We start from the raw sequence: 21,613 nt of genomic DNA, 5'->3' as shown, positions 1-21,613 counted from the left end.
TGTGAGCCTGTCAGCCCACAGGAAACAGTGCCACGTGTAATGGGAAAGAAGACTTTCCCTAAGGAGAAGAGATGTCTGATCCTCCTTCAGCCACACCATATCCCCTGCCATGAGTTCTCCTGATGGGTGCAAGGTCCTGAAAATGTCCAATAAGGGACATTTTCTGACAGTTCCTCCTGGTGCCACACAGAAATGCCTGCAGCAGGCCTGGCTGTGTGGTAGAATGTGTCCCCCTCTCTCATCTTTGAGGGATGTGGAGCAGAGCTCCCACCAGCTCTGCCCATCCCTCACTCCTGGTGAGGGGGGAACAGACATGGTGGGGATGTGCTCTCCCTGCTGGGCACTGCTAATTAACATAAGAAAAAGCACCAGAGGCTGTGAGGCATCCAACCAGAGTGTAATTAGCTACATGGGATTTGCTAAGTGTCTCAGCAGCCCCGACAACAAGAGAGAAGCACAGGGCCAGCCTGTGCCACGGAGCTGCTGTGTGACTTTGGAGCCCCCCAGGCTCTCAGTGCTGCCCTTCCTGCTCCAAGGCTGTGCTGGGATGTGTGCAGTGGCCAAATCCCTGCTCCCTGCCCCAGGCTGCCAGCAGCACAGACATCTCTCTCCTCCTCGCTGCAGCTTATTTAATATTTATGCACCCAAGTGCTCAGGAATATCCTGACAGTTCAAAAGTCCAGAGCTCTGCTGAGATGTTTTGCTGCCTGTGCTTCCTTTCCCTCCTTTTTTCCTTTGCCCTGGGCTCTGCAAGGTGTTGTCACTGGGTCAGCCAGTTCTCCTGCCTGGAGAAGGGAGCAGCTCCCCAGCTGCGTCAGGGTGTCACCTCCTTGTCACCTTGTTGAAGATTGCCATGCAAGATGTTTTCAGTTACCATCTGTATGGCAGATTACCTTTGTCAAGTGGGCAGTTTGCCTTATCTGTCTCTTTGAGTGACCACAATCACTCCTCCCTTGTGAGGGGACATTGCTGATAACAGCTATTGAATGTCACTGCATGGCTGATAAGAACTACAGCATCCCATTGGGAGATGAGGGCCCAGAGGGAGGAGCCAAGCATTGCTACCCAGATATAATCCAGAGGTTTTGAGACACCAGCACGGCTTCTCCACTGGATTCCCCAGAGGAACAGCAGCTGCCTCTCCTTCCACTGGATCTTCAGAGGAAGAATCCATCCTTCTGTACAGGATCCCTGCTCCAGCAGAACCACCCCTGACACTGCAGGAGGGCTGAGCCACAATTCCAATGGGACTGCCACCAACACCCTGACCCACAGGGTGTCAGGTTGGGTTCTGGCTCTGTCAGTGTTGTTCTAGTGGACTGCATTGGTTATTTTATCCTTTTATTTTTCTTCCCTATTAAAGAACTGTTATTTCCTGCTCCCATATTTTTTGCCTGAGAGCCCTAAAATTTTTAAATTTATAGCAATTCAGAGGGGTGGGGAGGGTTTACATTCTCCATTTCAGGGGAGGCTCCTGCCTTCCTTAGCTGACTCCTGTCTTCCCAAACCAAGACACACCTCCATCTGCTCCTCCCAGACACAGGCAGGGATGTCCTGGTGGGGTTTCATCATCTCAGCTCCCTTTGCCAGGCCATGGAGACCCAGTGAATGCCAAGGAGAGGCTGTCCAAAAGCTGCCAGGTGAATCACACCTCCAGAAGCACCTGGCCTTGCCCACTGAGCTCCCAGTGGCATCCCCAAGTTGTCACACCCCTGGGGACTTGGGGACTTTAGGGACTGTGAGCCCAAGGTAGAAAATATTTTATGCTGCTGCTGGTCTCCATGGTCACCTTGTGATGAGCTGGATTTCAACATGCCTGGTTTAATCTATCCTTTATGGGGATAATAAACCCACCCACTCAAATCCTAAAGGCTTTGGAAGGCACAGACAAAGGGATCTGTCCTCAAGAGGCTAAGCCAGAGGCATTAGGACACCTCCTCTTTTGCATTAGCCAAAAGGGGACAAAAATAGCCTCAATCCCCCTGGAAGCCTCAACCTGGGCTGTGATTCATGGCCTGGCTGGCTGCCCACGAGGTTTGCACAGGAATTTGTGAGTGGAGCTGTTGGGTTTCTGGCCCCAGCTCCCCTGAGTGCCTGCAGGAAGGATGAACCCTTCCCAAAACATGCCAAGGCTTGGAAAGGAGCATCACGTCACGCCTGGCAGGAGGAACCTGCTCCAAACAGAATGCAGCTTCTGTTCAAGGCTCCCTTTGCTATTTTTACATGTTTGGAGTGGTGTAAAATGTGTTTTTTTTTAAATTTTGCTTTTAAAGAAACCCCACATGCAATGGAACACAGAGCAAAAAGGATGGAGCCACACTGGAGAAGGGGGGATGGGGAAAGAGAAAACAAGGCAAAACCCAAAAATCTGTCACTGCTGGTGATGTTAGATGGGATGTTTGGTCCTGTTGCTGCTCTGGGTGTGCTCTCCTGCTTCCAGCCTGGCAGCCCTTGCCTGTCCTCCAGGAAAAAAGAGTGAAAATGACTCCTAGGAGTAATGCTGAACCACTGAGCAACACCAGGGGTGTGACCGTGTTCACAGGGGTCTCAGGATGAGGGAAGAGACGAGGATCTGACTCCATGTTTCAGAAGGCTGATTTATTATTTTATTATATATATTATATTAAAACTATACTAAAAGAATAGAAGAAATTATTTCATCAGAAGGCTGGCTAAGAATAGAATAGCCAAGATTGATAACAAAGGTTTGTGGCTCGAGCTCTCTGTCCGAGCCAGCTGGGCTGTGATTGGCCATTAATTAGAAACAACCAACATGGGCCAATCACAGATGCACCTGTTGCATGCCACAGCAACAGATAACCATTGTTTACATTTTGTTCCTGAGGCCTTTCAGCTTCTCAGGAAGAAAAATCCTAAGGAAAGGATTTTTCGTAAAAGATATCTGTAAAACTAGGGGCTTCATGGAGAGGACTTGGGGTGAGTGGGATGAACCCTGTCACAGCTTTGGCACTGAAATAATTCTCTTTCCTAGGGCTTCTCACCTGGAAGCCCTTTCCCAAGGCTTTTTGCACTGATTTTAGGCATCTTCTTCCCTACCCTAATGGAAGGGAAACAGATCTGTATGGCCAGAGATCAAGAAAGCCCCAAATGAGGGGGAAGAAATTATATATATAAAAATTATATTCACTTGTTTAATATTTGATAAAATGCAGTTCTGTCTGAGCCCAGGGTGATTTGGTTTAACCACAGTGTGCAAGGGACATTTTTTACATCACTTTGCAGACATGGGCTGAGTCTCTTGGGTCACGCTGTTATCTCAGGAGCAATCACTCTTGTCCATTCTGGGGTAAATGAGAAAAAAGTTTGGGATGAGGGAAGGGGCTCCAGGTGCAAGGGAAACCCCAGGGATGGTTCTGAATGGCAACTGATTGCCTGCACTGAGATTTGCCCAGAGGGTGAGACATGAGTGCTCATCTCCTTTGCACACAGGGTGAGAGATCTAACCTCACAGCCCCCAAAGATTAATAAAAACATTTCCTTGGGCAGGAAAGCTTCATCTTTTCCCCAATTCCCTGTGCTTGCAGTAAACAAAAGCTGCTCCCTGCTGCTCTTCTCACCTCCCTGATCTCTGGAGTTTCAGTGAATTCCCTCCCAGTGTCACTCCCAACACCACAGCCCTGGATGGGACAGCAGGAAGGTCAGTCAGGTAGAAATGTTGGCCACAGACTCACTTCTGAATGAGAGAGCAAAGTGAGCCAAAGCCATTGTTCCCCTGCAGAACTGCCTGGGCTTTGAGAGTCAATGGATGTTTTGGGAACTCTGATCCAAGGCAAAAATAAGCTGGAAAAAACAACCTGGGAGCCAAGCCCAGTGGGTTCCTCAGTGCCTCATTAGCCTCCAGAATGCTGTGTCCAATCTGCCCAGAAAAGCACAGAAAATTTCCCCTCTGGATTAAGCACCAACCATAAAACTCCTGGCAGGACCCTGGCCACCAAGGCTGGCTATGTCCCCACCACCCATGTCCTGAGTCACTGGTGCTGAGCTCCACTCACAAACCTCCTGAATCAGCTTTATTTTTTAGTGTAAAAACCCAAACAAGGACTGGAATAAATGATTTAGGTCCAGGTTGGGTTGTTGCAATGGGATGTGCAGGCAAGGGCTGGGTGAGACCCTCACAGGTTGCTCATGGTCACTGCTCATCTCCTAAACCTTCTTAAAGGGGGAATTTTGAAGAGGATTGGGTGGAAAAGTCCTCTTATTTGTTTATTTGTTCCTTCCTCCCATCTCGGGAGAGAGAGAGGATTTTTGGAAGCCAGTCCAACTCCCTTATTGCCTTGCCTGATACATTTCCCCCATCCTCACTCTGAAAAGGAGCTCAGGCAAGTGCCTGATGCTGAACCCTGGGATATGGAAGGAGGCTCATTGGGACAGGAAAGTGGAGCTTGGAGGGTGTAGTGCTGTTGTCATATATTGCAAAAGTTCCATATTGCCAGGGTTTCACACCTCCTTGATGTTTCTTGTAGGCATCTCCTCCAGGCACTGACTCTTCCTTGTCCTCACAGCAGCCAACTGACTCCAGTTCCCACCAATCCACTCTTTTATAACACTCTTCTTTATTGGCTACAGGTGTGGTCTGTTAACATCAGACCTCCTTCTAATCCTTAGCAATCAACCCAGCTGCAACTCTTTGGGGGGTAAGATTACGTTCTATACTACCTTTATTTACTTATGTTCTATCCCCCTGCACAGTGCCACTCCTACAGCTCTTCCCACTGGGACACACCAGCACCAGAGGCAGGGATGGAAGAAGGTGCTCTGAGGAGTGCAGGAACCACTGGTGGGGATTTGCTGCCCCAGGGTGCTCTGCAGATGACCCTGGGCTCATTCCAAGGGGCTCCATCAGCACAGCTGGATGCCCTTTCCAGATTTCCAGAGCTGGAGAGGGCTCAGAGGATTGTTTTTAAGGAGGCTCTGCCTTGCTGGAGGTTTGCTTGGTGTGAAGAGAGCCCTACACCCTCCCTGCAGGCAGGGCTGCCCCCCTGCACTCCCCAACAATTTTGGGGATGAAATATGGAGATTGTGGATTGATCACTGCCCTGCCCCACCTGAGGATGGAGGATCTTGTCACAGACATTTTTATGGAAAATCCTTCCCTTAGGATTTTTCCTCCTGAGAAGCTGAAAGGCCTCAGGAACAAAATGCAAACATTGATTATCTGCTGCTGTGGAATGCAACAGGGGCATCTGTGATTGGTCTCATGTTGGTTGTTTCTAATTAATGGCAAATCAAAGTGAGCTGGCTCAGACAGAGAATCCAGACCACAAGCCTTTGTTATCATTCTTTGCTATTCTATTCTTAGCCAGCCTTCTGATGAAATCCTTTGTTCTATTCTTGTAGTATAGTTTTAATATAATACATATCATAAAATAATAAATCAGCCTTCTGAAACATGGAGTCAGGTCCTCGTCTCTTCCCTCATCCTGGGACCCTTGTGAACACCCTCACAGGATCCCACAGGAAGGCAGGGCCCTGGCACACAGAAAGGCAGCACAGCCTCCAGCCTCTCTCCTGGACAAGGTTTGTTCCCCACATCCTCCAGGGACCCCCTGAGCAGCAAGGCTGGGATATTTGGGAGGCTCCTTCCCCCCTCTCCTTCCCAAGGGCCCAGGATATGATTCAGCCCATCCCAAAGCAGGGCAGCTGATTCACATCCTCCCATCACCTGGATCTCCTCCTCAGCTCCTGGATGGAAGCTGAGCTGAGCATCTCTGGTGCTGGATCAGGCTCTTCATACCCTGGAAAATGAGCAGCACCCTGGCCTTGCAGGAATTTAATCTGCTGGGATAGAGGATGATCATGCAAGGTGCAGCATGTGCTGGAAAACCACCAGTTCTGCTGGATTTGGAACTGCAGACTGTGCCCTGACTGCCTCATCCATTAATTCATGCAGCCTGACAGGACATTCCCTGTTTAAATCTGCTATCCAGCTTTAATTTTTCATGTTTCTTATGCTGCAATTTTTTTTTCCCTGAGAAATTATTTAGGCAGATGGCTGAGCTTGATATTAATACACTTATTTCAACATTTGCATAGAGCATCTGTTAGGGGAAAAAAAAACTCCTAAGTTTTGCAGGTTTAAAAAAATATATATTTTTTTCATCTTCAACTTGAATTCCAAGAATCTCAGAAGACAACCACCCCTTCTAAGAATGCTGAAAAGTTTCATTTACATGCCAGTAAGATGGCACTGCACTGAAATGTCAGTCACCAGCAGATGATTTGGAAGGGGAGAGGGAAATGAATGTGTGACTTGAACTGATCAAGTCTAGACAAAAAAAAAAGGGAAACTTTGAAAAGCAAGATCCTCAAAGGGTGGCTGAGATGAAGCTGCTGAGAAATTACATTTTTTCTCTTAGAGAAGATCTGACAGTTTGTCTAAATCCCACATACCTCTTTCTTCCCTGGTAAAATAACCTCCTACATTAATTTTAGATTATTAATGTTTGGGCTAGCCACAATAAAAATAAAACCTCATGATGTGGTTCATCAGTGCATGTGAAGAAGGAGCCATTCCCTTCTGTCCAAACCCTATTAAACCCCCAGTGCTCTGTTTCCACCCAAAGGACTGTCCTGATGCTGAGCTCTTTTATTTCTCCCTTTTATGACATATGGAGCAAAGTCAAATAGTAAATATCTTTCAGATGTTTTCATCTGGCCTCCACAGCACGGGGTCTGTCCTGATGAGCTTTAATAACAATGTCTGCCCATCCCTGAGAGCTGTAGGTCAGGCTCTGCTCTCAACCCAGACCTGCATTTGTGTAATTGCCTCTGCAAAAGGCTTTCCCTCTGCTTTAATACCACATGGGTTTTGTGTTTGTGCCGTCAGTTTTTACTCTCTCTTCCTCATTATTCCCACTCCAGCAGCACAGAGGGTGCAGCCAAGCCCCAATTTTTTTTTACTTGTGATGGAGATTGATCTCAGCAAGTCTCAGCTGGAGTCACGCACTACACCCACGTTGATTCAGGGCAGCATCTTTGATTTGGAGTCACTCTGGATTTGGAGCTTTATTCTGAGCTGCACCTCTGACAGGTTTTCCCTTGGTTTGATCCTTCCCTGTATCCAGCATCACTCCAGTCTGGGGCACTGCAGCGAGAGGCAGTGTTATAAATCACAGCGTATACATGCTTTAATTATTTTGTCAAAATGATTTATAAGCTCTAACTTGCTGGAAAGTACCAGCCTTTTCTGGTCCTTACCTGTGTTAACTCTGCTCAGCACCCCTTCCTCCCACATCCCTGCCCAGGGGAAGGTGCTGCCCTGAGTTTGGCAGTGCCTCCCCTTGGGAACAGTGAGGAACAGTGGGAATGGACCTGGCACTGCAGAGATGGAGCCACACACAGCCCCTGCCATCCCCAACTCCTCATTCCCACCCCATGGTCACTCAGTTCATCCCACAACAAACCTTTCTGGCAGGGTAATAAAGATTTACAGCTCAGGCAATGCCAAAAATACCTGGCATAGCAGGCTGCATCCCAGAGCACAGGTAAGGGGGCTGGATTTTCCTCCCTTGCAGTGAGGGATGGATGCTGATTTTTGAACGTTTTCCCAGTGGTTTTTTGCTTTTTAATGACCTGCTTAACCCCTTGGCTGAAGGGTGTAATTTATGGCTCTGAAATATAACCAGGGGGTTCACAGCCTTCATGCTTTGGCTACCTCTGCTTTATCACCCTGCTCATTCCTCACAGTTTTGCATGACAGCACAAGGGCTGAGTGCCATGAATGGTATGCAGATAAAAACAGATAAAAACAGGGGGGAAAGGCTTTCCCTCAGAGTCCAGAGCCTATGGAAGGGTGGAAGGGAGGGGGAATGTGCTGGGGGAGGCTCTGGAGGAGCTGTGAGATGCCTCTGGAGCAGGCAGTGGGAGAAATGCTGATGGGAACCAAGCGCTGGATGCAGCCCCAGGGACACTGAGGGGCAGGAAAATCCCTTTGGCACTGGGATGGAGGGGCAGAGGCAGTGCTGTCCCATTTCCCAGCCTCTCTGGGGGTTGCTCTGGCCTCACCTGCTCCATCCTCAGCCCCTGCAAAGTGAAGGGACCCTGCAGGAAAGCTGAATGCTGTGCAGGGAGAGGTAAGGAGCCATCCCTACACCTTCCTTCATGGCAGCACTTTGGGGGTCAGGGTGAAGATGAGTCCCTCTCCCTCATCCTTTGGTGGGCAACTCTGCCCTCCCTGCTCTGCTCCTCCCTGCTGAGCTTCTTTCCCTGCAATTCCAGCTCTGTATTTAGGTGAGAGGTAACATGAGGGGTTGTTGACATGCCAGAGGACTTGTTTCCTCCTGGGATTTCCAGTCAGGAGCAGAGCAGCAAAGCCTTGGGACGGGTTATCTCCCTGGAGATGGACCCAGAGGAAGCTCCTGCTCCTGTCTGGGGGCTGGAGCTGAGGTCCTGCACCTCCTCTGCTTTCCAGCCTGATGGGATCCAGGTTTGTCAGCAGCACTGGGGCCAGAGCTTAATCACAGCTCTCTGCTCTGAGCTGAAGGATAAGGTTATTTATGTATTTCTGTATTTCTATATTCCTATATTTCTCTATTATTTCTCTATTTCTGTATTATTTCTGTATTTCTATATTTCTTTATTTCTGTGTTTCTGTATTATTTCTTTATTTCTGTATTATTTCTGTATTTCTGTACTATTTCTGTATTATTTCTGTATTATTTTTGTATTTCTATATTTCTGTATTATTTCCTATATTTCTGTAATTCTGTATTATTTCTATATTTCTGTATTATTTCCTATATTTCTGTAATTCTGTATTATTTCTATATTTCGGTATTATTTCTATATTATTTCTGTATTTCTCACCCCAGCTCCACCACAGACACAATTTGACCCCGCTGGAAAACACTGAGTGGTTGATTCTCTTTATGCTCATGGCAAATCCTTGAGGAAGGTCCAGGCCAGGCTGTGGAGAGCCATCCATGCCCAGTCCTCTCCCTGATCTCCATAAATCCACTCAAAAACCAAAATCCCACCACTTTGCCTCCCTCATGCTTTTCCTGGGGGTCCAGACCCAGAAACTGCTCCCGTGCTCTGTCCATTTCCATAATTAAAGCAATAAGCAGTGGATGGGATTTAAATCAAGCCTGAGCTCTTGAAAAGCCACCTGTGGTGTTAAAAGCAAGCCCAAAAGTGTGTTAATAGAAGCGTTAACATTTCAGCCTGCACAGGCAGCGTTAATTACAGCATTCCCCATCAGGCAGGGCTCAGTGCCCCTCAGTGAGCAGGCACTGGGGATGGGTTTGGCTCCGAGTGCTGGGCTCAGGAGGGGAGCAGTGCCAAGCTGGGCAGGCAGAAAGCATGGGAGATACCCCTAAACAGAATATCCCACCCTCGGTGCTAGAGCCCTCAACCTTCGTAAAAACCACCAAATCCTGAAAATCATCAACGACGCCCTAATCGATCTCCCAGCACCATCAAATACCTCAACATGACGAAATTTCGGGTCTCTATTAGGTGCTTGCTTAATCACTCAAATTGTCACAGGTCTTCTGCTAGCCACTGGCTACCTGCAGGATAAACGGGATTTGAACATGTCTTTGGCACACTGAAATCATCCCAGGACAAGAGAGTGGACTGTGGTATATTCAAAGTTCCCCGTGGTTGGGAGAAATTATTGAATCTGACTCCATGTTCTTAGAAGGCTAATATATTCTATTCTATTCTATTCTATTCTATTCTATTCTATTCTATTCTATTCTATTCTATTCTATTCTATTCTGCGATACTAAACTGCAGATGGCTGTTTAAAGAACAGAGAAAGGATACACACAGAAGGCTAAAAGATAATAATGAAAACACATGACTCTCGCCAGAGCCCTGACACAGCTGGCTGTGATTCGTCATTAAGTCAAAACAATTCACATGAAACCAATCAACCAACCACCTGTTGGATAAACAATCTCCAAACCACATTCCAAAGCAGCAAAACACAGGAGAAGCAAATGAGATCATATTGTTTTCCTTTTTTCTCTGAGGCTTCTCAACTTCCCAGGAGAGAAATCCTGGCAAAGGGGATTTTTCAGAAAATATGATGGTGACAGTGGACTAAAGCATCCTTGAGGGCATCAGCACCACCACCCTGGGGAGAAGCTCCTGCAGGCTGTTTGCAGCCTTTGCCATCTCTCCCTCAGGTTGTGTGTCCTGCTGTAGGGCCCCAGTGATCTCTGGCACAGCCATGCAGCTGGTTCTTGTGAGAAATAGCTACTCACTTTTCATGGTTTAGGAAGGTTTATTAAACCTTATCAAAAATACAGCAGAAGACTGGATAAAGAAAAAAGGTTACAGCACTAGGAGCAACAGATTTTCCCTGCCATGTGCTCAGCCCCCTCACAATGGAGATTTTCCCTTTTAACCCTTTAACCCCTCCCAAAGTTCTGTCCATCAGACCCTTTTTGCTGTCCAGTGGTGGAGATCTCTTCCTCAAATCCTGATTTGGAGGTCAGGTCTTCCATAGTGACAAGCCAGCCCTCCCAGATGTCCCAACTCCAGATGTCCCTTGATAACCACGTGAGGGGGTACAACATAACTACAAATCTATAAACTTTTCTTAACCTACATCCATGATACCAATGGACAACGTTAATTGTGCAAGTCAATCATTGCATTGCTCATCTATCACATCCTTCACTCATGAGGTTGATGTAATTCCATTTATATCCCCTCTGACAGGCAGGAACCATTAAAGGTCTGAGAAGGGGGATTCCAGCAGCAAATTGAGCACAGGACCCTCTGCCATCAGTCACTGCTGTCCAGGGCTGGGCTTTGGGATGCTTGAGAACAATTTGGCCCCATCCTGGCCCCAGGATGCAGTGCCCAGCTCACCCCTGGGCTGCTGCAAACACCTTTACCCATTTACAGCTTCCCTTTGTTTGCCCAAGGGCTGGAGAACTCAGTCCATGGGCAGCTTGAAATCGATACTGCTCAAAGTGGAAAGCAGAGGGAAATAAAAACCAGGAGACGTTTACATTCACCAGTGCCAAAACGTTCAAACCAAATAAATTTGTCCTGAGTTTACTGTCTGGGAAAGCATTTAGAAATGCTTTGCTTTTCCAGACTGTTTTGATGTGCCTGCTCACATGTGCACGGGGACAGGCTCCAAGGAGAAACAATAACATCAGGACCTTCTCAGAAAAATCCTCAATTAGCAGGATGCTTGGCACATGCTTAAGATTAAGCATGTGCTTAAATCCACCCCAAGAGCACAGGCCTCAAACATAGTGGGGAATCCATCCTGCAGCCAGTAACTGATTCTCCAGAGCCATCAGCTGGGACTTTAAATGTGTCCTCAAGTGCTCTGCAAGGCAGGGGCCAAAGTCCCACTGAGTCAGCTGAGTCTCTCTCTCTACATTTTTAATTAAATTCCATTTTTACAGGAGGAAAAAAATGCTCACAAGCAGTTGATTAGAGCTTTTCCAGGTCTTTTGATCAGCATGGGACAGAGGACATGTTCAGTCTGTCATTAAACATCATCTGATGGCTTCTAGAAGTCACATATTTGTCTTAAAAATGTGTTATATTTAATTTTTCTCATTTCCATGCTTGCTGCTTCATGATTTCACCTTTTCCAAGCAGACCCTCAGTGTGTATGGAGGACAGAGCAGCATTTCTGCTTGCTCTGCCTCACAAAGTCTGTGCTCTACACAGCATAGATCCTGGTTCTGCAGAGTTTTAGGGAGGTGGTGTGACCATGTTCACAGGGGTTCTTGGATGAGGCAAGAGACGAGAATGTTGACTCCATGATCAGAAGGCTTGATTTATTATTTTATGATATATATATATTACATTATAACTATACTGAAAAGAAATAGAAAGGAAAAGATATCCTCAGAAGATAGCTAAGCTAAGAATAGTAAAGAAAAGAATGATAACAAAAGCCAGCTCTCTCAGACTCTGTCCGAGACAGCTCAGTCCTTGACTGGCCATTAATTATAAACATTCAAGATGGCCCAATCAAAAATCCACCTGTTGCATTTCACAGTAGCAGATAACCATTGTTTACACTCTTTTTCTGGGGCCTCAGTTTCCCAGAAGGGAAAACCCTAAAGAAAGGATTTTTAGTGAAAAAGATGTCTGCAACAGAGGTGGCATCTTCATCCTCACCACACACATACGAAATGGGGTGAAGAATGCCCAAGGGCATGTAAAAGTTGGCAGCACAGCTGGGAATTGTGATATTTGGACAGCAAAGCCCACAGCTTGCTCCTCCCTCATAAGACTCTGGTGTCTGCCTGTCCCCATCCCTCACCTTCATCCAGCATCTCAAACTGATTTTTCTTGCAGGGAAGGTCTTGCAGGATGTGGAGAGCCTGGTGCTCTGGCTGTTTCTTTGGTATTGCTGATTAAAGCCTTGATAAGCCCAGCCACTCACCACAGAGGCAAACTTGCTGTTTCCATCCTGGCTGCTTTACCTGTGCTCAGACTCTCCAGGTGTCTGCTCACTTCCAGTGCATCCACATGGATTTTATTCTTCACACTAAGACAGGCTGAAAAAACTTCACTTTCTTCACTGCTGTCCCCTTGGCCTGCCACTAAATATTCTTCATATAAGGGTATGCTCTTGAAAAGCATATAGATTCAAGTGCTGCCTCTCAGGGCTGCCATTTAGCTGAGATCTATGTGTTATTATTCATCTCTCCCTGGAAGACAGTCCCACTCACCAGCGTGGCTGGATTCCCCTGTTACACATAACACCTGCCTTTTCCCTGGATGGAGGTGTTATTTATTGCCTCTAGCTTGGCTACAGTGAGGATAAAACAACCCCAGCAGCTCCCAGGTTGCTCTGAGAGGTGCAGTGGCCTCGTTCCTTGGGACCCCAGTGCGAACTGCAATGAAGGACACTGAGCTGGGAGCTTGTGCTGATCTATTGAAGGGAAGGAGGGCTCTGCAGAGAGACTTCGATGGGTTGGATGGATGGGCAGAGTCCAACAGCATGAAATTTAATGAATCTAAGTGCCAAGTTCTACATTTTGGCCACAAAAATCCCGTACAACGTTACAAGCTGTGGAGAGTGTGGCTGGACCGTGCCCTGGCACAAAAGGACCTGGGGGTGCTGGTCAGCAGTGACTGACCATGAGCCAGCAGAGTGCCCTGGTGGCCAAGCAGGCCAATGGCTCCTGGCCTGGGTCAGGGATGGAGTGGCCAGCAGGAGCAGGGAGCTCATTGTGCCCCTGCCCTGGGCACTGCTGGGGTCACACGTCGAGTGCTGTGCCCAGCTCTGGCCCCTCAGCTTGGGAAGGACCTGGGGACACTGAGCACATCCAGAGGGGACAGCGAGGCTGGAGAGGGGCTGGGAGCACAAACCCTGTGAGGAGCCCCTGAGAGAGCTGGGGGTGCTCAGCCTGGAGAAAAGGAGACTCAGGGCTGCCCCCATCACTCTCTACACCTTCCTGAAGGGAGGTTGCAGACAGGTGGGGTTGGTCTCTCCCACCAGGCAGCACTGACAGAACCAAAGGACACAGTCCAAGCTATGGCAGGGAAGGGATAGGTTGGATATTAGGAAAAAATTTTTCACCAAAAGAATAATAAAGTCCTGGAATACTCTTCCCAGGGAGGTGGTAGAATCACCATCTCTGGATGTGTTTAAAAGAAGACCGGACATGGCACTTGATGCTATGGTCTAGTTGAGGTTTTAGGGCACAGGTTGGACTCAGTGATCTTAGAGGTCTCTTCCAACCTCATCATTCTGTGAGTCTGTGAATACCAATGGCAGAGATGAGCTGTGAGCACAAACCATGCCAGGCTCACCAGCTTTTCCCAGACCCACTAGCCTTTCCCAGACTCACCCCTCACCCTGAGGGTGAGGCAAGGGCTGCTGGTAGTGATGGGATGGGCAGCAGCACCAGAGGGAATTTCTAACCATGATGAGGGTGAGCACTCACTCCTGTGCAGCAGTACTTTGAATTTCACTGATGTCAGCAATAAATTCACCCAATGCAGCTCAATTAATGAATTTCTGAATGCATGCAGCAGAGTCTGCAAGATGTATGGGCCAAGCATCATGATCAGAAGATGAACTCACCTCCCTTTGTCTCCCAGCTGTCTCCTTGCTACTTCCACCCAGATCAGGGGGAATATCAGCCTAGCTGCAGGCAGTGATTCCCCAGGGACTGCTATGTGGGGCTGTCTTGGCTTTCTAGATGTCTGCTAAGGAAGGCAGGAACCTCCCCTGAAATGGAAAATGCAAACCACCTCCCTCTGAATTGTTATAATTTTGAAATTAAGGAGCTTTCAGGAAAAGATATGGGAGGAGGAATAACAGTTCTTTAATAGGAAAATTAAAAATATAAATGCAATAGTACAAATAAAAAAAACCAAAACCAAAACAAAAAACCACTGCCAGAGTCAGAGTAGTCCCTGCCCCCTGTGTGTCAGGGGGTGTCCCAGCCCCATCCCAGGGGGGCTCAGCCCTCCTGCAGTGCCAGCTGTGGCTCTGCTGCAGCAGGGATCCTGCACAAGGGGGGAGTTTTCCTCTGCAGCTCCAGGGCTGCTGCAGATGGGCCTGGGCTCCCTCTGGCCATGCAGGGCAGCAGAAAGCTGCTCCTCTGGCAATGCAGGGGGCAAAGGCTGCTGTGCTGTGCCAGGCTCAGATTGGATCCAGGTAGGAATGCTTGGCTCCTCCCCTGGGCGGAGCATCTCCCCATGGGATGCTGGGATTGGATCAGCCCTGCAGGGACACTCAGTGGCCATGGACAGCAGAGATCTCCTGCAGGGAGGGTTGGCTGTGGGAGAGAGAAAGAAAAAACTGCCCCATGAACAGAGATAACTGCCCCAGCTCTGACAGATGGAAATAAAATACACACCCCCAGCCACATCTTTCAATCTAAGATGGGACAAAGATCTTTGATTATAGGAATAGGCAGGGTCAGCAGAGCATCCTTGTCTCAGCTGTGGGGTAAGGCAGCCCCAGCCCTTTCTCTGCAGGCAGAGGGTGAACTTGGGCACAGCCAAGGGCAGAGCAACAGCCCCTCTTCAATTTAAGTATCCTGTCACCTCCCCAGCCTCACCAGAAGCAAATTCCCAGGCCTCTTGCTGCCTTGCTACTCCCAGAAGCCTTGAACCACCCCGAAATTGTAAATCAGACTTTACAGCATCTTGAGATTAACTGAGGAAATAACACCTCCATCAAATTTTATTTTTAAAAAATAAGATACATGGGGTGCTTTGCCTGGCTGGCTGCACTGTGTAGGGCTGGGCTCTGTGCTGCTGTGGTGCCTTTTGCTTTTTCAGTGTTCCTTTCAGGGATGAGAGACTCATAAAATCATCTTAAAAAACCAAAATGATGTGTCACACAGTTTTCAGCTTCAGGATCCATGGACTCATTTAAATAAAAAAAACAAACAGATTGGGGGAGCTGGGGAAGCTGGAAAAGCAGGCTCCTAATCGTACACAGGCTTGTTATCAAATGTCAGCACCACTATAAGAGACCAAGGGAAGGAAAACCCAGGGAGAGGTAAATCCCTTTGCAGAGCTGAGAAATCCAAGGCTGCAGAGCCTGTTGTTCCCCCAGCATGTGGATTTGGGAGGAATACTTGGAGATTCAGTCATTTTCCTGAGCAGGACGTCAGCTGCTTAACGCTCGTTAGTGCTAATGAAAATCATACAGCCAGAGCTGGGCTGCAGCCAGGAATTCCTCCAAGTGCTGCCATCTTCACTGTCATCTTAGGGAAGATGCAGGAGCAGAGCCTGAAATGCTGAACTTTAAATCAATGCCAGCTTTAAACAAAGCAAAGCCATTGCAGGGGGCGCAGAGAGGTTTATTGGGTTGCCCTTGAGTTTTATCCAGCTGGATGGGGCAGGCCACAGTCACCTGGCTTTGTAATGGCTCTAATAAAAATAAAAGTGCAGAATTCTCCACTGGATTCCTAAGAGAACTCTGGGGTGTTTGCAGGGGGAGAGCTCTCATCCTGCCATTGCCCATGGGGTCCTGCAGGGATGGTGACACACCAGCCCTGTGCTGTCTCTGCAGGGGACACTAAAGCTGGTGGAATCTCCCCCTTAAAATCATGACTCAAACCTTTACCCTGCCTTATCTGCCACAGCAAAAAGCCACATTGAGGATTTGCTGGTCAGGAGTGTCCAGAGCACAAAGATCACCCATTTCCTCTGTGATCTCAGCCAGTCTATTCCCCTCTCAGTCTCAGCTTCCTTACTTTTAAAGCCCAGGCAGTAACAGCCTCTCAGAGGAAGGAAGTGTGAGGATTTGTGTATTAATATTTGTAAGACACTCGAGGGATAAGTTGAGGAGCTCCATAAAAATGTCTAGCAGTGATGAGTGATGATTTTTCTGGGCGTATTTTGAATCCAGCTCAGGCTGGTATTGTTCCCAGAGCACCTGTGGGTACCAAGCATGGGGAACACATTCCTCAGCTGCATGAGGATGGGGAAAATGAGGGGGAAAAGGAAAATCTCACATTGCTCCAGTGGGTAAAGCCTCCACTCACAGCTATGTATATCAAATCTGCACTAAAATCTGGATTAATTCCCAAAGATTTTTTCCATTATTGGTCTGTTTCTTCAGTGTTTCCTTTGGTGGCCATGCTGATAGCTGGCTGGATCTGATGTTTTCCCTCCCTTGTTCCATGATCAGGGATCTCTGAAGGGTTGTGGCTCCTCTGACAGGTCTCAGCCACAGCTCTCATTTCATGCAGGCTCAGTCCCTGCTTGGTCCGGTTGCTCTGTTGGGAACATGGGCTGAACAGCAAAGGTGTCGAGGGAGAGAAACCTGAACTTCCCATTCACGTAGCTGGGAAGGGAATTCATTCCAAGACATGCTATTTTAAGCCTTATTCCTGCACTCAAAGAATAAGACCACTGTGAAAAAAGAAAAAGCTTTCATGGAAAAGTGGCTGCTTGTTGGTGGGCAGCAGAAGGTGATCCGTGACTTTACTAATGAATAGGGTGGTGCTCAGGAAACGAAATTTGAAAGTGTTTTCCATTCTAGGAAAGCACTGGAAAGGCCTGGCTCTTGCAATAAGACATTACTTCACTTGCTTTGCAGAGTTGTACAGCCTTGCCTGTGGATGCAGCCACAAGGACAGAGTTGGGAGGAACTTCTGTGCTTGTCTGTCTGGATGAGTTGCCTTTTCATGCACTGATTAAATATGTAGCACTGTGGAAAGCCTGATTTTCTGCATGGCAGCCTGGAAGTCTTGGGCCCAGAGAATACAAAGATCATTTATCAACGACACCTCTTTTACCTGGAGCCCTGGTGGAGGGATCAGCTCCTGGTTGTGATCGTGAGAATTCAGGAGAAGCTGCAGAAATGCAGCAGGGCCAAAAGCAGCACACAGGACCTGGGGATTTTGTCCATCTGTGATGAAAAACCCTGCTTGAGCAGCGAGGAATGGAGAGGCTGTCACTGCAGATGGCTTGCACGGGCACCTTTGCCCTGCCTGCCTCCCTGATGGGCACGGGGATGCCAACAACCACACAGTCATCTGCTCCTGTGCTGCCAGGGTGGCCTGGAGCTGGTGTGGGAGCTCAGCCCTGGCGTGGTGACAGGGCAGCACAGCACTGGTGACACCATCCTCGAAAGAGAGAGCTGCTGAGGACATGGGAACTGCTATAAATACCCTGCTGCTCCCTTGTGGGCTGTGCAGCCTCCACGCAGATGGGCAGAAATTTGCCTCGGGCCAGCATCCTCAGGCTCAGGGTTGTTCAGGGCTCACCTGTCACAGAGCCAGGAGGCACAGGAGAGCAGGATTAGGCCAGAATGTTGATTTTTAAGGCTTGTGAAAGGTGGCTGTCAGGTTTTCCCTGTACATATTTGCACGATGCAGAGTCAAACACCAAACAAGCTAAATTCCAGGGCAGCCCAGTCAGGAGTCCTGGAGGGTACAAGACAAGGTTTTCTTGGACTTTGAGGAGACAGCTTGTGGAAACAGATCTGCTCTGACAGAGGCTGGTTTCTGTAGCTGGGAAAAGAGTGTGAATCCCAAAGCAGAGGGCCCTGGATAAAGCACAGCTTGCTGCCAAGGAATCCTCCTCCCTCCCCCTCTCCCTCCTCTGAGGCTCTGACACTGGAAATGGTCCTGCTGATTAGACAGTGTCAGAGCTGCTGAGCCCAGAGCTGGAACATGGAGTACTGTTCTGATGCCCACGTTTTCAGAAGGAAGTTGAAAAATTGAGGAAGGTGCCAAAAACAGCCACAAAAATGATACAGGGGCTGAAAGAAATGGCTTATGTGAGATTTGCACAGCTCAGGCTGTTTAGCTTATCAGGAAGAAGATGGAGAGGACATTGTAGCTCATATGTACCTCCTCTTGAACAAAACCAAGCAAAACCAGGTATTAAGTATGTCTTTAATCTATCAGAGGAGCCACAGCAAGAAGTTGGTGCTGGAGTGCAGGGCCAGTCAAATGCCAGGTAAGGAAAAGGATTTGTGTATTCCCCTTAAGTGTGAAGGTTAAAACACTCTGGGGAGGGGATTGTGCTCCATCTCCTGGGATCCAGGCAGAGCATTTCCTCATGATGCCACCAGATCCTGGGTGCTGGGCCTCAGACAGACGGAGTCTGATGGATCCTGGAGCTCAGAGGAGAGAATACAGAGAATGCAGTGATGCCTTCTGGCTCCAGGCTTCCTCATCATTCCCAACAAGGCAGGAAAAAGGAGAGCAGATGTTCAGTGGCCACAGCCCACACCACAGAGTTACCACTCCAAGCAGGCTTGTTTCCTCTAACCAAAAATACCAGCCCAAGGCCTGATCAGCAGCTGCACACCCTGATGTTCAAAGGGCTGATGCCCAAATGTTGTGGGATGTGACATTGAGTGTTTTTCTCATTTGTGCAATGAGAGAATAAAAAATTAGATGAGTCTTGATCCTGCTGTGGCAATCTCAGGTCAGACAGGCCCTGGACCCACCTGTGACAACTTTCTCTGATGGGATTTCCAAGCTGGTGCCCCCACAGAAGGCTGTGCATGGAGAGCTGCTTGCTTTTGTGCTTTTGCTCCGTGGCCAAAGCTGGGTTGAAAATAACTCCAGGCTCTGTGTGATGCAAACTCAGCAGCAGCCCCCAGAAATAGGCAGGACCCAGTGGTGTGGCTGCACATACCTCTGTGGGGCAGGGCTGGCCTAAAATAAGGGCTGACCAGAACAAGAAAATGACCTACTGGAAACAGCCTGGCCCTGCTCTGCACAGGCCCTGTTTCCACCTGTGTAACGAGGTGTAAAACATTCCCCAGTCGAAACATTAACTTGTTTATATGCTGTCTCTGACTAGGTGTAAATACTTACTCAAGGCACAGAGCAGGAAAAAAAATAATAAAAATTTAAAAAAAGCTTTAAACGCTTTAACATTCAAGAAAAGTACTGTGTGTACCGGGAGTTTCAGTGATCACTCTGGGAGAGCCAAGCGCCTGAGCAAATTAGCCTTGGATCTGAACAACCTTGCAAACGCTGTCTGAGAGTGAGCAAATACCATGTTATTAAAGACAAATGAAAGTAGCAATTCAGCTGAAGGAGACAAAGAGTTTTGCTCATGTAGATGCTTAATAATTTTTTTCCTGCGAGCGCTTGTGCGATCAAAGCTGATAAGAGCCAAGACTCCTTTACATTCACGGGCCCTCAAATGATTGTTTAGTGAAGGTCTGATGTAAATTGCACGTGTCACAGTCCCCACTGCTATCTGGAGCCCGTGATTCATTTCAGCCTGAAGATTATGGTGCAGTGTGAGGCTTGTTTGTTCAAGAAATGCTCCTGCTCTAACCTTCTCGGAGAGCTCCATTAAACACAGCGCTTCCCACTTCATCAAGAATGTGTCTCGCATTTCCAATAAACACAACAGCAAATTAGTCAGGCAGTGGGACCCAAGGAAAACAAACAGGCTTGGAGCACAGACTGGGATTTCTGAGGCCTTTGAAGTTGTGGGGAGTTTTTGCAGCTGGGGAACAGCACCAGGAGAGGAGCATCTCACAGCATTGGGCTGGGCACCTGTGAAAGCCAAGGCCAAGGTGCTGTGCCAGGGCACAGTTATTCCCCCCACAAGCCCAGGTTGCTCTGGACGTAGCCAGAAGCCCATGAAAGCTCCTGCAAATGTGTTCCATAGGGCTTTAGGGCCCTCTGGGGTATGATATAAATTTTCTTTCACGAGATAATAAAGAGGCAACACACTGCCTGCTTTCCCTTCTGTGTGTTTTCTCTCTGAACCTACTGCCAAGGGAATTATTTCTGTCCAGCTGAGTCCTAAAGCCTTCCTACATCAACACAGATAGGGTCTGGCTGTCATTACCCAGAGCATCACCCCTACAGCATTTGCCCAGGAGTCAAAGAGGCCGTGACTAGGCTGGTGAGGAACAGGGCATCCAGAGCCCTGTGCTCCCAGGAGAGCTGTGCAGTGGGCTGCCAGGGAAGGCAGATGTGCCTGAGGGGCTGAGGGCACCACACCAAGGTCCCTGGGTGAGCTTGGAGGGCAGCACAGGCTGGGGGACTGAGCTCCATGTGTGTAGGCCTGGGGGACACCAGCTGTGGCCAGGCAGGTTCCTGCTCTGCTGCTGCTGCCATGCACAGGGCCACCTTGTTCAACAGGGGCTCTGTAGCCTTGGGAGAGCTCCTGTGGAAACCCAGAGCAGTGGGAATATTTCTGTGTCTGCTCTGGGGTGCCCTGATCCCCAGGGCAGCACTGACTGTGACCCTCAGTCATGGAGAAAGTTTCCTAAACTCCAGAATAGACCGGAATCCACAAGTGTGAAACAGATCATAGAGAGCAGTGTAGGTGTGTCACTTAGGTGGGAAATTGAGGGTTTGGGGTTTTTAGTGTGTTGTGGATGGAAGCAAGATGGAGGGCACAGGGTGTCATCCTGGGTTTCTTCTTCATGCTGCTTCTTCCTTCTTCTCCATGGGTTTGGGTGGCATTTTGTAATTGGGCAGAAAAGTCCCCATTGCAGCTCTGTGGGATCAGTTATTGGGTTAAAAAGGGAAATAATCCAGGTGTCAGTTCTTCATTGGATAGTTTAGTCTGAAAATACCTTGTACCAGCAGATTGTTGGCCATTTTTGCAGTGCTTTTCCAGTGCGCTGAGCCTTGTGTGGACAGCGTGCAAAACTCTAGATAAGATAACAATAAACAAGGACCTGGAGACCAAAAAGATCCAGTGCATCTCTTTCCTGACACAAGACCACTCCAGGAGGGTCTCCCCAACAGAGGAGCCCCCTGGGAGGGCCCAGTCAGAGTCCCAGAATTCAGGGAATCACCAACAGGAACCCCAACAACCTCCCCAAGGCTGTGGTGTGGCTGTTCCCCCTCAAGGCTCCTCTGCCTACCCTGACCCTGCACAGGTTGGCATCACAGGCCTGGGTCTTGCAGGAGCAGGGGCTGCAGGCTTCACTGGCACTGTCACTGCTCAGAGCCTCCACGTGGATCTGGTGCTGAGCCCTCACTCCCACCAGCCCTGAATTTCCAGCTGGAGCAATCCCTGCATGGAGCCTGCTGTGCTCTGGCTCTCCAGATTGCTAATCTTGCCCAGGACTCCTCCTAGCAACAAATATGTTTGTGCCCAAAGTGATAGTAAACACCAGAGGTGGGGTGAGAAGCATGCAGAGCCAGCAGAGCTGAGGGAAGGGGCTCCCTATCTTGAGCAGAGGAGCTGGCTTGGC

Source organism: Ammospiza nelsoni, chromosome 1 (genome assembly GCF_027579445.1).
Source record: "Ammospiza nelsoni isolate bAmmNel1 chromosome 1, bAmmNel1.pri, whole genome shotgun sequence".
Taxonomy (NCBI): domain Eukaryota; kingdom Metazoa; phylum Chordata; class Aves; order Passeriformes; family Passerellidae; genus Ammospiza; species Ammospiza nelsoni.
Note: the sequence above shows the minus strand (reverse complement) of the source record.